General features: G+C 39.8%; 1 protein-coding gene across 2 annotated transcripts in view; it reads left to right on the forward strand.

The window, feature by feature from the left end:
• Positions 1 to 6,817, forward strand: part of LOC112070677 (cadherin-7-like) — a 136,935-nt gene that overhangs the window by 35,250 nt on the left and 94,868 nt on the right. The window lies entirely within an intron of this gene.

The raw sequence follows: 6,817 nt of genomic DNA on the forward strand, positions 1-6,817 counted from the left end.
AGGGGGAGGGCGTTCCTTCTGTGCAATACAAGGGGGGGGGGGGCGTTCCTTCTGTTAGTTTATCTTTCTTTGGGGTTGGCGGCGTGCTAGGGACCCCATGCTGCTCCCTCAGTGGGTCCCGTGTGGCTCTGTTGGTAATGTATGGAGCTTGGAACGCCAGCGTTGTGGGTTCGATTCCCATGGGGGGGGGGGACCAGTACGGTGGAGAAAAAAAGTCTGAAGATGTTTCCACTCACTACTGTAAGTTGTACTGGATAAGAACTTTATAACAACAACAAAAAATGCGATAATACTTCAATGACTATTGTTGAATGGCACTGAGTTGGCAAATCAGAGGAATTGTTGTAGAGCAACAGGGAGGTCTGTATCAGCTACGAAGACTGAAGATGCTTCCACTTAGCAGGAATGACACAGGCTGTAGAAGAATTTACACATTTATYCTTAACTCTTAATCAACTCTACCATAGGCTATAGAAAATAAAAGACGTCTACTTAAACGGTGACATTTTGTTAAGGCTCACGCTTATTCTCGTTTTACGATCTGAAAGAAAAGCAGAACAGCAACTGTAGCGAGAGAGTCCTCTGGAAAGACGCGACTGAGAGTGTATTTGATTCGCCCAGTCAAATCTGCGCTGACGAGTTCGTTGCAAAGCCTTTCATTATCTATTCAATTGCTTTCAGTATTCACACAGCTYTCATATGTAGATGGCAAAGGGGCACACAGATGAACATGTCTCTTTCATTTGTGAATCCCGAGAGGTTCTTTGAACATGCGTGTCTCTCATGGCGGGGGGGGGGGTGAATCTAACGAGCGATGCCTTACACATAAATGAATCTTGAACATGAATAAGGGGAGGACAACACTAGGAAGCCAAGAACGTAACCATTTCTGCAGTTCTGAGCCCCTTAGTCTCTTCTGCACTTATTTAAATCCTTTCAGTCAGCGTATTGTCAGGCCTCGGGATACAAACCTAAATATCAGTCAGAGTATTGTCAGGCCTCGGGATACAAACCTAAATATCAGTCAGAGTATTGTCAGGCCTCAGGATACAAACCTCATATCAGTCAGCGTATTGTCAGGCCTCGGGATACAAACCTACTTCAATGTGTAAAACTATACTATTTTTACTGACTGACAAAGGATTGCCACCCTACAGATGTTTACAATTCAAAATGTACAACACAATATAAGGTTAAGGTAGAGCATAGAGATAGATGTATTCTCTGTAGAGCTAATCTGCAGTTGTCATAAATATATTTAAATGTTTTATAATACATATAACCAGGTATATATTGTTTAGGTGTAGTTTACAGTACATATTGTTGGTGTGTAGTTTACAGTACACTATTGTTAGGTGTAGTTTACAAGTACATATTGTTAGGGTAGTTTACAGTAATATTGTTAGGTGTAGTTTACCAGTACATATTGTTAGGTGTAGTTTACAGTATATATTGTTAGGTGTAGTTTACAGTACATATTGTCAGGTGAGTTTACAGTATATATTGTTTGGTGTAGTTTACAGTACATATTGTTAGGTGTAGTTTACAGTATATATTGTTAGAGTGTAGTTTACAGTATATATTTGTTAGGTGTAGTTTACAGTACATATTGTTAGTTTAGTTTACAGTATATATTGTTAGGTGTAGTTTACAGTACATATTGTTAGGTTTAGTTTACAGTACATATTGTTAGGTGTAGTTTACAGTACATATTGTTAGGTTTAGTTTACAGTACATATTGTTAGGTGTAGTTTACAGTACATATTGTTAGGTGTAGTTTGCGGATGACACTACAGTGGTAGGCTGATTACCAACAACGACGAGACGGCCTACAGGAGGAGGTGAGGGCCCTCGGAGTGTGGTGTCAGGAAAATAACCTCACACTCAACGTCAACAAAACAAAGGAGATGATTGTGGACTTCAGGAAACAGCAGAGGGAGCACCCCCTATCCACATCGACGGGTCAGTAGTGGAGAAGGTGGAAAGTTTTAAGTTCCTCGGTGTACACATCACGGACAAACTGAATTGGGTCCACCCACACAGACAGCGTCGTGAAGAAGGCGCAGCAGCGCCCTTTCAACCTCAGGAGGCTGAAGAAATTCGGCTTGTCACCAAAGCACTCACAAAACTTCTACAGATGCACAATCGAGAGCATCCTGTCGGGCTGTATCACCGCCTGGTACGGCAACTGCTCCGCCCACAACCGTAAGGCTCTCCAGAGGGTAGTGAGGTCTGCAGAACGCATCACCGGGGGCAAACTACCTGCCCTCCGGACACCTACACCACCCAATGTCATAGGAAGGCCATAAAGATCATCAAGGACAACAAACCACCCAAGCCACTGCCTGTTCACCCCGCTATCATCCAGAAGGCGAGGTCAGTACAGGTGCATCAAGCAGGACCGAGAGACTGAAAAACAGCTTCTATCTCAAGGCCATCAGACTGTTAAACAGCCACCACTAACATTTAGCGGCCGCTGCCAACATACTGACTCAACTCCAGCCACTTAAAAATGGGAATGATGGAAATTATGTAAAAATGTACCACTAGCCACTAAACAATGCCACTTAATATAATGTTACATACCCTACATTACCCATCTCATATGTATATACTGTACTCTATATCATCTACTGCATCTTGCCATCTTTATGTAATACATTACCACTAGCCACTTTAAACTATGCCACTTTATGTTTACATACCCTACAGTACTCATCTCATATGTATATACCGTACTCTATACCATCTACTGCATCTGCCTATGCCGTTCTGTACCACCACTCATTCATATATCTTTATGTACATATTCTTTATCCCTTTACACTTGTGTGGTATAAGGTAGTAGTTGTGGAATTGTTAGGTTAGATTACTTGTTGGTTATTACTGCATTGTCGGAACTAGAAGCACAAGCATTTCGCTACACTCGCATTAACATCTGCTAACCATGTGTATGTGACTAATAAAATTGATTGATTTGAAAAAAAGTTTACAGTACATATTGTTAGGTGTAGTTTACAGTACTATTGTTAGGTGTAGTTTACAGTACATATTGTTAGGTGTAGTTTACAGTACATATTGTTAGGTGTAGTTTACAGTACATATTGTTAGGTGTAGTTTACAGTACATATTGTTAGGTGTAGTTTACAGTACATATTGTTAGGTGTAGTTTACAGTACATATTGTTAGGTGTAGTTTACAGTACATATTGTTAGGTGTAGTTTACGTACATATTGTTAGGTGTAGTTTACAGTATAATATTGTTAGGTGTAGTTTACAGTACATATTGTTAGGTGTAGTTTACAGTACATATTGTTTGTGTAGTTTACAGTACATATTGTTAGGTGTAGTTTACAGTACATATTGCTAGGTGTAGTTTACGTACATATTGTTAGGTGTAGTTTACAGTACATATTGTTAGGTGTAGTTTACAGTACATATTGTTGGTGTAGTTTACAGTACATATTGTTAGGTGTAGTTTACAGTACATATTGTTAGGTGTAGTTTACAGTACATATTGTTTGGTGTAGTTTACAGTACATATTGTCAGGTGTAGTTTACAGTACATATTGTAGGTGTAGTTTACAGTACATATTGTTAGGTGTAGTTTACAGTACATATTGTTAGGTGTAGTTTACAGTACATATTGTTAGGTGTAGTTTACAGTACATATTGTTAGTGTTAGTTTACAGTATATATTGTTAGTGTTAGTTTACAGTACATATTGTCAGGTGTAGTTTACAGTATATATTGTTTGGTGTAGTTTACAGTACATATTGTTAGGTGTAGTTTACAGTATATATTGTTAGGTGTAGTTTACAGTACATATTGTCAGGTGTAGTTTACAAAAATATATTTGTTAGTGTATTACAGTACATATTGTTAGGTGTAGTTTACAGTACATATTGTTAGGTGTAGTTTACAGTACATATTGTTAGGTGTAGTTTACAGTACATATTGTTAGGTTTAGTTTACAGTACATATTGTTAGGTGTAGTTTACAGTACATATTGTTAGGTGTAGTTTGCGGATGACACTACAGTGGTAGGCTTGATTACCAACAACGACGAGACGGCCTACAGGGAGGAGGTGAGGGCCCTCGGAGTGTGGTGTCAGGAAAATAACCTCACACTCAACGTCAACAAAACAAAGGAGATGATTGTGGACTTCAGGAAACAGCAGAGGGAGCACCCCCCTATCCACATCGACGGGTCAGTAGTGGAGAAGGTGGAAAGTTTTAAGTTCCTCGGTGTACACATCACGGACAAACTGAATTGGTCCACCCACACAGACAGCGTCGTGAAGAAGCGCACAGCGCCTCTTCAACCTCAGGAGGCTGAAGAAATTCGGCTTGTCACCAAAAAGCACTCACAAACTTCTACAGATGCACAATCGAGAGCATCCTGTCGGGCTGTATCACCGCCTGGTACGGCAACTGCTCCGCCCACAACCGTAAGGCTCTCCAGAGGGTAGTGAGGTCTGCAGAACGCATCACCGGGCAAACTACCTGCCCTCCAGGACACCTACACCACCCAATGTCATAGGAAGGCCATAAAGATCATCAAGGACAACAACCACCCAAGGCACTGCCTGTTCACCCCGCTATCATCCAGAAGGCGAGGTCAGTACAGGTGCATCAAGCAGGGACCGAGAGACTGAAAAACAGCTTCTATCTCAAGGCCATCAGACTGTTAAACAGCCACCACTAACATTTAGCGGCCGCTGCCAACATACTGACTCAACTCCAGCCACTTTAAAAATGGAATTGATGGAAATTATGTAAAAATGTACCACTAGCCACTTTAAACAATGCCACTAATATAATGTTACATACCCTACATTACCCATCTCATATGTATATACTGTACTCTATATCATCTACTGCATCTTGCCATCTTTATGTAATACATGTACCACTAGCCACTTTAAACTATGCCACTTTATGTTTACATACCCTACAGTACTCATCTCATATGTATATACCGTACTCTATACCATCTACTGCATCTTGCCTATGCCGTTCTGTACCACCACTCATTCATATATCTTTATGTACATATTCTTTATCCCTTTACACTTGTGTGTGTATAAGGTAGTAGTTGTGGAATTGTTAGGTTAGATTACTTGTTGTTATTACTGCATTGTCGGAACTAGAAGCACAAGCATTTCGCTACACTGCGCATTAACATCTGCTAACCATGTGTATGTGACTAATAAAATTGATTTGATTTGAAAAAAGTTTACAGTACATATTGTTAGGTGTAGTTTACAGTACATATTGTTAGGTGTAGTTTACAGTACATATTGTTAGTGTGTAGTTTACAGTACATATTTTAGGTGTAGTTTTACAGTACATATTGTTAGGTGTAGTTTACAGTACATATTGTTAGGTGTAGTTTACAGTACATATTGTTAGGTGTAGTTTACAGTACATATTGTTAGGTGTAGTTTACAGTACATATTGTTAGGTGTAGTTTACAGTACATATTGTTAGGTGTAGTTTACAGTATATATTGTTAGGTGTAGTTTACAGTACATATTGTTAGTGTAGTTTTTACAAAATATATTGTTAGTTTAGTTTACAAATATATTTGTTTTGGTTTAGGTTTACAGTATATATTGTTAGGTGTAGTTTACAGTATATATTGTCAGGTTTAGTTTACAAAATATATTGTTAGGTGTAGTTTACAATACATATTGTTAGGTTTAGTTTACAACATATATTGTTAGATGTTGTTTACAGTATATATTGTTAGGTTTAGTTCACAGCATATATTGTTAGGTGTAGTTTACAGTATATATTGTTAGGTTTAGTTCACAGCACATATTTTTAGGCTTAGTTTACAGTATATGTTATTAGGTTTAATTTACCGCATATATTGTTCAGTTTAGTTTACATTATATGTTATTAGGTATAGTTTACTGAGTCAACTCTGCCTGTCTTCATCCAGATGGCTTGTCTGTCGGCAATTGTAACATATAGCAGACACATCTCCCTGTGTTTTGTGTTCTGGAGTCAGCGGATGGCTGTTCTGGTACTCAACATTTTTCCCTTCTTGACCACTCCACCTTTCCTTCCCCTTCAACCTCAATCCACCCGGGTTTCACATTCATGTTTCAGTGGACACCGAGTCTTCCCTCAGCACCCCCCCCTAAGCAGAGGCATATAGCACTTAGCCTATATCAAAGTGCTCTAAAAGTCTGCTCTAGTGCTGAGCGGTGTTACAGTACTTCATAGAGCCATGACTACATGGAACTCTATTCCACATCAGGTAACTGATGCAAGCAGTAGAATAAGATTAAAAAAACAAAAATATAAAAATACATCCTATGGAACAGCGGGGAGTGTGAAGAGACACACACAGAGGCACAGACACTTGCTTACACAAACAGATGCTATATCACACGCACTCTACACACACGGACACATGGATGTTGTTTTGTAGATACAGTATGTGGTACTAGAGTAGTGGAAACAGTTTGGGGAAGGCACTTTCCTGTTTCAGCATGACAATGCCCACCATGCACAAAGCGAGGTCCATACAGAAATGGTTTGTCGAGACCGGTGTAAAAGAACATGACTGGCCTGCACAGAGTCCTGACCTCAACCACATCGAACACCTTTGGGATGAATTCGAACACCGACTGCGAGCCAGGCCTAATCGCCTGACATCGGTGCCTGACCTCACTAATGCTCTTGGGGCTGAATGGAAGCAATTCCTCGCAGCAATGTTCCAACATCTAGTGGAAAGCCTTCCCAGAATAGTGGAGGCTGTTATAGCAGCAATGTTCCAACATCTAGTGGAAAGCCTTCCCAG

The sequence above is a fragment of the Salvelinus sp. IW2-2015 genome, unplaced genomic scaffold (assembly GCF_002910315.2).
Source record: "Salvelinus sp. IW2-2015 unplaced genomic scaffold, ASM291031v2 Un_scaffold1390, whole genome shotgun sequence".
Classification (NCBI taxonomy): Eukaryota; Metazoa; Chordata; class Actinopteri; order Salmoniformes; family Salmonidae; genus Salvelinus; species Salvelinus sp. IW2-2015.